Source organism: Palaemon carinicauda, chromosome 41 (genome assembly GCF_036898095.1).
Source record: "Palaemon carinicauda isolate YSFRI2023 chromosome 41, ASM3689809v2, whole genome shotgun sequence".
NCBI classification, from domain to species: domain Eukaryota; kingdom Metazoa; phylum Arthropoda; class Malacostraca; order Decapoda; family Palaemonidae; genus Palaemon; species Palaemon carinicauda.
This window is the reverse complement of record NC_090765.1, coordinates 41,838,231-41,848,230: the sequence shown is the minus strand read 5'-3', so window position 1 is coordinate 41,848,230 and position 10,000 is coordinate 41,838,231. Positions and strand designations below refer to the sequence as shown.

Below are 10,000 nucleotides of genomic sequence, written 5' to 3'. Positions count from 1 at the left end.
AGTGCAAACTAAAGTAGTGGAAATTCTAATAACATGTAAGAAAAAGAAATTGACATGGGCAGGACATATAATGAGAATGACAGATAATAGAATGACATTAAGAATGATAAAATGGGTCCTTAGCGATTGCGAAAGAAGCAGGTTAAGGAAGAAAAGACGATGGATGACGAACTAAGAAAGTTTGCAGGTGCGATCTGGCATATAAAGACCATAAAACAGACGCAAGTAGAAAGCCTTTTTTGAGGACTTTGTTTTGTAGTGGACTAGTAACGGCTGATAATGATGTGTGTGTATATATATATATATATATAAAAATATATATATATATATATATATATATATATATATATATATATATATATATATGTGTGTGTGTGTGTGTGTGTGTGTGTGTGTGTGTGTGTGTGTGTGTGTGTGTGTGTGTGTGTGTGTGTGTGTGAGGATTATGACTGAAATGGTTTTTCGAAAAAAGAAAAATCATGGAATTACTTCTTTTAACTTTGTATATAATGATATTCATCTGTCCAATAACATCTGTATAATTCAGCTTTAGTGTTAGTTAATTAGACGACCAAGATCAGGGACTTTAACTTAATCCTTCTCTCTCTCTCTCTCTCTCTCTCTCTCTCTCTCTCTCTCTCTCTCTCTCTCTCTCTCTCTCTCTCTCTCTCTCTCTCTCTCTCTCTCTCTTACATTATTCCTGATTCGGGGGAACTAGTTATATAGACAAGTTAAGCTTCCGAAGTGTAACTTAGAAAAAAAAAACAGTTAAAAGAAGAGATGCATCAGGTAGTAGCGAAATAGTATAGAGAAGTATAAATGTATAAAGGATATCTAACCATGAAGAATAAAAGAAAGGTATGATAATATAGGCGAATATGTAGAAGTAAAAAAAAGCATACAACACATGTAGGGGAATAAATTTTAAATAAAGATAAATAAAGAAGATAAAGGAGAGAAAATATTGCCATAACGCTGGACAAATGACTGTAAACATGCACCCCACTGACTTTTACATTCGTTAAAAACAACTTATGGTGTATCCTTGATCTGATATCGACACAGATAGTTTCAAACATTCTACTGGTTTTGTTCTGAATCGTCTTCAGCGACGGAGGTGGACTTCCTTAGGAGCCTTCGTCAGGGAATGAACCGGGGCAGCGCCGGTGGCTGTGTTGACTGTTTTAGGATGAATAAATATGTCTCGAATGATTGTATCAGTACTTTTTTAATATTGTGGTATATATATATATATATATATATATATATATATATATATATATATATATATATATATATATATATAAATATATAAATATATGTATGAATATATATCTATATAGATAGAAAGATAGGTAGATAGATATATGTGTGTGTGTTTGTGTATGTATGTGTACGAGAAAGAGAGAGAGAGAGAGAGAGAGAGAGAGAGAGAGAGAGAGAGAGAGAGAGAGAGAGAGAGAGAGAGATGTTAAACCAAGGGGATGAAAAAAAATTAATAGTAAGCTATTGGCTAGTTGACTTAGATTACTTGACCAAGGTTTAAATAATTTGATGAACCTTATCTAAGCTTCTAAGAACATTTAAAGATGAAAAACAAGTCATGTACTGAATTGTAGAGGATTTACTTGTAGAAATTATTGAGAAAAATTAGATTCTTTATAAAATTACATTTAGATTATTAGCACAGAAGCATGAATAATAGATACGTATTTATAAGTATACGCATGAACAATCGTTAACAACGCGAGTAATATTAAAGTCTCGACAAGGTCATAAATATTTTAGATTGTCACCATTTAAAAAGATTCCCTTTTTGCGTAAAATTTGGTTACTTCCTTTTGTTGTGAGGTGCTTTTTGAAGGTTGATGTGACAGAATGGCGAGACATTTTATTTTTCTTATTTTGGTCTGCAATGTAAAGTAAGTTTTTCTCTTTTGCAGGTTCTTCCTCCATTCTTCTGTTCTCCGAGCTATGCATCAACCGTAGGCTTTGGTGATCATATATACCTATATGTAAGTGTTCCTTTTTGTTTGTTTATATTATTTTAAGTACATATGCCTTTATTTATTTATGTTTGTTTGTTGATGTTTGCATTTAGTTATTTTTAATATTTTATTTGAAACTAAGCATGTTATTTTTCTTTATTATATATATTTTTTAAAAGAAGATCTTTTCACGCAAAATATTTTTGTGTGGCTTTACTTCATTCATTTGCATGTAATTGTAAATTCTACAAACATACACGCATTCAAGCACGAACTCACAATTCAAATATGTATTGGGTTTACTTTAAATTCATCGTAAATTCGGCCTTCGCCGCCTGTTTTATAGATATTACTTTTGACAATGATCTTGGGAGCATCATAAATCTTTAGCGTCATAATTTCTCAGAGTTCTTTGCGTATGTAATGTGGCGCATTCGTGTGTATTTTGTGGAGAAATTATTGGTCTGTCCTTCAGACCAATTGTCCTTGAAATCTAGAACTCTTTTTCTGTGTTTTTTTTTTTAAATAATTCTAAATGCTTCTCTAAAAGCCAAGGTTGTTCACGTCTGTGAAATAAAGCCCTTAAACCCCTTTAATTTCGAAGGCAAAGGGTTTGAGTACTCATATATTAGTGCTCCTACAGGTATTATTGGAAATTAATAACACGCGAGTCAACCGTTTTGATCTGTTTTCCGTAAAAGCCACATTTCGCATTTAGAACTCTCTTTCTGCGTGTTTTCTGATAAATTCTGGAATTAATAATCCATTAAAATCAATGCAGTGACTAGATCCATTTTGCAGTCCTCTCTCTCTCTCTCTCTCTCTCTCTCTCTCTCTCTCTCTCTCTCTCTCTCTCTCTCTCTCTCTCTCTCTCTCTCTCTCATTAGTCATAGTCAAAGTATACAGCCAAAATTAATAGAACTCTAAGAAGGACTTGGATAGTCGACACAAAATTTAATGTAACAAAATCTCAACTTGTCACCGGTGACGCCTGTTTTGTCTGCATCCCACGTTTTCCTCTGAACAAGCCGTAATTTCAAGATACGCCATAGTAATAAGGTCCAGTGCTCCACGAGAAAATACAGTAACCCAACAGCGTGCGTCGTAGATCCTCTAGTATCACAAACGATACATGAGAGTGCACAAACGGATACGCATTTATGTTCCACTTGAAGATCTATTACTTGCCTCTTAACTGTTGTAACCGGATATCTATTTCGTTCTACCTTGCTGTTCCATCTATCACAGAGCATTGGTTTTGTTAACAAACGGGCTTTAATTTGTTCCCTGACATTTAGTGCTGGTGGTGTTGGAGATACCGTTGTGGGCAGAAGAGATGAAGGGGGTTAAAAGAAAGCAAATCAATTTACAAGCGGCAGCTGCAATCTCTGCTGGTTTTTGTTTCGTATTTGGTGGTTGACAGCTGAATGGGTTGGATTTGAATTTATCCTTTCCACCTTATTCGGAATACATCACGATGACACTTGATTATTCTGAGCGTAGAAGGGAGGGGTCTTGGTCTTGACAAATTTGTAATATAGTTTTACTATTTGCTTTATAACGGGTGACAAACATGCGAACCAAAGAGAGGTAAAGTTGTAGACTTATACAAGCCAGTGTTTGAAAGCATTTGATTGAAATTGCACTCAACGCGAGTTCTTAAAATTCTCGCGTATACAATAGTGATATGAATAATATTGAAAGGCTGCGTTGACATATGAAATTGCGTCATAGTCAGGATTGTTTTCTCATCAGTATTACTCAGTTAATGCTGTAAATTGCAGGGAATAAGAGTTTATTTAAGACAATTGTAAAAGGTGAATCTTTGAACAGGGGCTAAGAGGATAAACTTCAAGCTTTGGTTTCACAGAACGATTGGTTAATTTTATAAACGATAACTCAAAATTGATTCATTTCAATTATGTGTAACTTAGATTATAGCAAAACACTTCTTGTGTTAACCTAATGCATTCGTAAAGTTTGGTACTCTAGTAAAATTTCACATACACTTGAAAAAAACGTAATTGTAATCGGAAATTCTTCGTAGAAATATATGTCAGTAACATACAGTCGACGGTAATTTTACCCTACTTTGTTATTATCTTTTACGGTTAATGACCATAATATCAATTATTTACGTCAATATGACCGTTTTTAAAACTGTAAATACCTGGCAACATTTGTTCAACGATTTTTACCGTTTTTTAATTAAGAATAATTAACTGTGTAGTTTGATTTCTGTATTTTAAAAAATTGGCCTCTGATTTATTTTGAATTGTTCGTTATTTTCAGATCACTGATATTGCATCTCGCTTGTTTTAGCATTGTTGATTACTTACATGTCAGTTAGTACCTAGGTATAAGGGCTACGCTCGTTGACGGAATATTTTTGCATTGTTTATTTCTTAAAATGCTTTCAGTATAACTCAAACTTCTAACTCATATCTTAATTTGTTTGATAGAAACTTGTGGTTTATTAAATTCCTTATTTCTGATGTGAATAGTAATCTCTGGCATCGACGTTCATTTAGTTCTTTGTGCATGTTGCATAATTCAGACCATCCTTTGTCTTCAGATCTTCCCAGACTGCACCGTCCTTTACGTAGAACTAGGTATACAGTTAATTCTAACTTTTATGCCTTCTCCATCATAAGACACAATGCGACATAGTATTCTAAAGTATCATTCCACCTGTGGCCAGATTGTGGAAGGATCTTCCTAATCTGGCGTCGAATCTGTGGAACTCCAGAAGTTCAAACTTTGTGAATACTTTTCTGTTCAACAGGTTGACATAAGTCTCTTTTAAGTTTATATAAATAACTGATCTATTTTTAATTTGTTACTGATCTTAAAATATTTTAGATTCTTTATTCATTACTTATATAGAGTTTATTCGTTTTATTTTATTATTTTTCTCACTGAGCAACTCGCCCGGCTAGAGTCCTTGGGCTTGTACCGTTCTGCTTTTTCGACTCCTATAGTCACTGATAATAATAATAATAATAATAATAATAATAATAATAATAATAATAATAATAATAATGATAATAATCAATAATAATAATTGTTATTATTATTATTATTATTATTATTATTATTATTATTATTATTATTATTATTATTATTATTATTATTATTATACGAATTGACATTGTAATCTATTAAAAGCAAGTTGAATTTTAATTCAAGAATTACTTATTACTTATTTTGGTAGTTGTACATGTGTTAGTACGGTAGATTGGTTGTTATCTGGTTTAGAAATTCCTTATTTAGCAACAATTAACACTGGTCCATCTAGTCCGTAACTCACGAACCAGGCCATCAAATCTCTTCATTTATCCATGACTGAGGAAAGAGGAAAAATGTTAGTCAAAACCAAAATGAAACTAGACTTTCTTTCAGTTAAGTATCAGTATGACGTTGGCATATTTTATAAAAGATTTAGTCTTTCGAAACATTAGATTACATGTATTTTATGGAACTTTAATGCTGTCATGGATATGTATAGTGAGATGAGCTACAGAAAGATTACCGTATTTGAGACAGCCTATGAACCTATTTGATTCCTTACTGAAGATACAATCAGTCAACAAAATGATTAAGAGTAAAAACAAAAAAGTCAGCACCTTCGACACCTTCACTGATAAACAAATGGAAACAAATAGGTTTGGAAATGTTCGTAGTACAGACATTTATCGTAAATCAACTTGCTGTCTTTAATGATTTGGCAGCTTTTATTTTAGTAATGCCCACGTAGTTTTTCGCATATTTCAGCTGGGTTTTAATTTTTTTTTTAACATTTTGATCATATTTCGTTCTTTATTTTGCTTATAATTTATTTGTACGTATGTCGCTCATGTTGGTGTTTGAAGTTTCATGTTTATTTATATATTTGTCATATTGATTAACTATTTTTACGGCTGAAAGCCTATTTTTGTTAGGACAAAATGCTAGGACACATTATGCTAATATATCGCGGCTTGAAAAAATAAAAGAATGTAGAACTTAATGGAAGATAAAAATGAGTCTTGGTTCAAGGAGGTAATATTGACTTGCATGTTTAAAAGCCACCAATTGTGAAAAGCAGGGTAAGCAGAAGCCAAATGGAAATGTAATTGAATTTGGTAAAATCACAACACTTGTAGATGTCTTAAAAAAATCTTTCTTCGCTGTAATGTTACCAATTTTTGTGGGTTTTTTTTTTCATAATTATTTCATCTTTTGAATACTTAATTTTGTATTTTGATCTAGTTTCGTGTCGTCTTCAATAGCATCTTCAATAATTCTATATAGGAAAAGTCATTTGAATTCACTCGCAGTTTTTTTTTTTTTTTTTTTTTTTTTTTTTTTTTTTTTTTTTTTTTGAGTGGCTTCTTTATACGAGTATACAATGATTTTCTAAACAAATGCAAATACATTCATATAATAAGTAAGAATATAGAAATATGTGTTTATATATATAATAACATAAATATGTATATATAAATATGTACGTATGTATGGTAGATAGATAGACATATAGATGTCTGTGTGTATGCATATGTAAAAATCCTTGCGTTATCTGTAGCTGCCATGACTTCGAGAGCCGTTTTACTCATTTGTTGCCTTTTAGGACAATACTAATTTGCATTTAATTTGCCTTATCCACTTTGTAGTTTGCTTTTCTTACATCCTCATAAACTTCCCTCCTCTAATTTATTGCCCTTGTTAATTGCGAGATATCTAACATGGGAGGCCTTGTTTCGCGTACCTCATGTGCAAAATGGTGCTATAGCCGCCTGGAGATATCCTGGAGGGGTACGTTGTTGCAGTGCAGTTGTACCGAAAATACCCTCTCGGTTCTTAAGTAGGGTTTCCTATAGAAAAGTTTATACGTCTTAAAATTGCGATGTTATCTAATTGTGTAGGGTATATTTTCATGACAAGTGGTTGAGCTTAGTAAAGAAGTTATACGTTTATGCGTTCATAATTATCTGTTGCGAAGTTAATTTGTAGCAATGCTTGTATCTTACTCATTCGCAACGGGGACTCTTGCATTATTGGGCTTATCTTTTGGGTTAATCCAGACCCGTTTTAAATCAAATTTAATCGTTAAGTTGTTTTATATACCAACTTTGACTTAGTAAGAAGCAAGACACCCACGTTTGGAGAGGGGTCTTTGCTCTGTCCCTCGATTTATTTTTCATCTGCTAAAACACATGGTAACTGGGTTATCCTTCGTCATGGATGGTCGCAATTATTTTCATTACGTGTATTGCTATGTCTTGTCCATTATCTTTGGTAACATATGACTTCTTGTATTTTCATGTCATAACTGGTGCGCTCGTATGATCTAACATAAGGTCTATAGTCTCTATTATTTGTGTTTACCGAGATCCTTTATATATGATCTATACTTCATCCATTGTCTTTGTAAAGTGACAGTATTTTATTGTTATAACAGTAATCTTGTTTTACCCGATATTTACCACATATTTAATTATTTATATGCATATTATAAATATTATACTCCAAATCATTTAATGTTATCACTAATATCATTCCATAGATTCGTTTATGTATTAGTTGTTTACAGATATTGATATCTCATTCCTGTTATTAAGCTCTTTACACTTGTGTTCAATTTCACTAATTCATATGCAGCATATTTCTTTGTTTTTATATATGTATCTTATTTTCATTTAAATTTTTTTATCATTAGTTATAGGGGATATCAATATCTAGAGTTATGGTAACCTGTTGGAAACGATCCTGTTTCTCAATCTGTAGGTCTGTAGTACGAGTCATACTCAAGCTAGAAAGTCTCTCGTAGTGTCTGAGGCCTTGTGGTCTTTATGATCTATCGACGTCAATGACCTTCGATGTCAGGATGCCAGAGAACTTCAAATCATTCATTCATTCATTCTTTGTGATCTAGGGAAGGGGGATTTCGGGACCCTATAGGTATGCTTACTGAGTCATCAGCAGCTATTACCTGCCTCTCCCTGGTACAAGCTTGGGTGAATAGAGGACCTGGTTGCTAGTTATATGCAGGCTTTATAGTCGGTCTCATGGACATTTCCCTGTCCCTTGTCTCTGCTGCTAATGAGCAACCTTTAAATCAACGAGTACCATAGTAAGTCAACCCACAACTGTTCTGTCTTTGATAGAACTTTTTTTTTTTTTTTTTTTTCCGCTTCCAGCATTGGGTGTGTGATTTCAATTTGTTTTATTGAAAATTTCTGAAGCCTTTTTATTTTTCAAAACTGAGTTTACCAGTCATGTATGTACGTATGGTTTTTTTTTTTTTTTTTTTTTTTTTTTTTTTTTTTTTTTTTTTTTTTTTTGTCAGAAGTCTTACCGAATCCTTGCAAAAAAAAATTGTTTTTTAACAACTTCACTTGCTGACACAAGCATTTGCATTTTTCTTTGCACTCGAGAGAACTACCTTAGTATGTGACTTAGGTGTACATTATTCAGTGTTCGTATTTTGCTTACGCTGATGTTGGTGGCTGGGTGTGGGTGGGGGTGGGGGTGGGGGGTCGTCACCCATATCCCTGATAGTGAGGGAGAACATTTTCCTTAACCAACAAACGTCCCTGATTGCCATGATTATAAATTATGTTGTAGTTTATTTAAAATCCTACAAAACCTTCTTTTTATTTATTTATTTTTTTTTTTTTCTAACGAATCTCTTTCGTACAACATCATCTATGATATTTTCTGCTTGATTTCTACGGGGATGATTGTTGCTATGTTACCCAAAATCGTGAGTATGTCTTATGTTGTGAATATGTAGCATTGGTTTATGAGGTTATTACGCCCTCTTCTAAAATGTCACTAATCTTCTGCATTCTATATAATTGCTGCAACTCTTCAGACTTCTTAAGTGTGGGAGGATAGACATCCAATCAAGGGAGTTGGCACATCATTCATTCCAGTTACTCTTCCTATATTAAGTGTGGGAGTAATTGCTGGGCTTTGGAAGGAAAAAAGGCATAGGGTAAATCTTGTATCTTGATTATGTCTTCAACTAAAAAAAGTCAAGGCCGACAAATCTAAATCTTGAATTTTTGAGGTAAAAACTGCTTATTATGACTCATACTTATGTTAGTCCATCTCTCAACAGTTCAAAGTGTCACGTAGGCCCTTCCTAATTTTTTCTTGTATCACCCGAAAGGTTTTTCATCACTGATCTGGATGGCATTCTTACTTTGCCATCCAGCACTTGACCCTACTCACTGAAACAGGCTGTGGTTCAATGTGTGTTATATAATACGTGCTGTAATTCATGAAACTATTTTCCTATTGCTTTGGTTTCTGATTTGCTTTTATTAAAGGATTTGAACTTATCTAATTTTTAGTTTTGTGTTTAAAATGAAACTTAAAATCTGTTGCAGTTCCCTGTACTTCTATATTGCTGGTGTCGTTCTTCAATCTCCCGTCTTTCAATTACTCTTGTTAGTGTCATTAGTTACTTTTACAGTGTACCCCTTTTTATAGTTGCTGCTGCTGTCGATTCATCCCTTCATATTATTTCTTTCACACTCAGGTTACCGGCATTAGGACTTATTCATAAATTGATTTTTTCCCTATATCTTTGATCTGTTTGATGAAAACTTGAGTCATTCTCATCCTTTCAATACTATCTTTAGTGTCCAGGTTTCATCAGTTTAGTTTTTGAAAACGAACGCGTTTTAATTCACCAAAACTACTTATTAAAATCTATGTACGATATATGGATTTCGAAAGCGATTCATTTAATCTCAGTATGAAACATTTTTGTTGGCCGTTCTTTTGTTGTTTGGTGTATAGTCCTCATGTTTGAGCTTTTCATCTTTTAGTTCCTCTTTATAGGAAAATTGAATAGAAGGTATTTCGTTTAATTAAGGGCTATGCCTGCATATCTTTATATTCTCACTGATAGGCTGTATTACTCTCATTTATTCGTTAAATATGCGTAACGGGTTTATGTAGGTATGTGTAGACATATACGTGTACTTACATGCACATACTCGGCTAATGTTTACTGA

The 10,000-nt window shown here is 33.0% G+C and overlaps 1 pseudogene; it reads left to right on the top strand.

The window, feature by feature from the left end:
- The first annotated feature begins 1,947 nt into the window (after positions 1-1,947).
- Positions 1,948-10,000, top strand: part of LOC137632544 (glucose dehydrogenase [FAD, quinone]-like) — a 220,302-nt pseudogene continuing 212,249 nt past the window's right edge.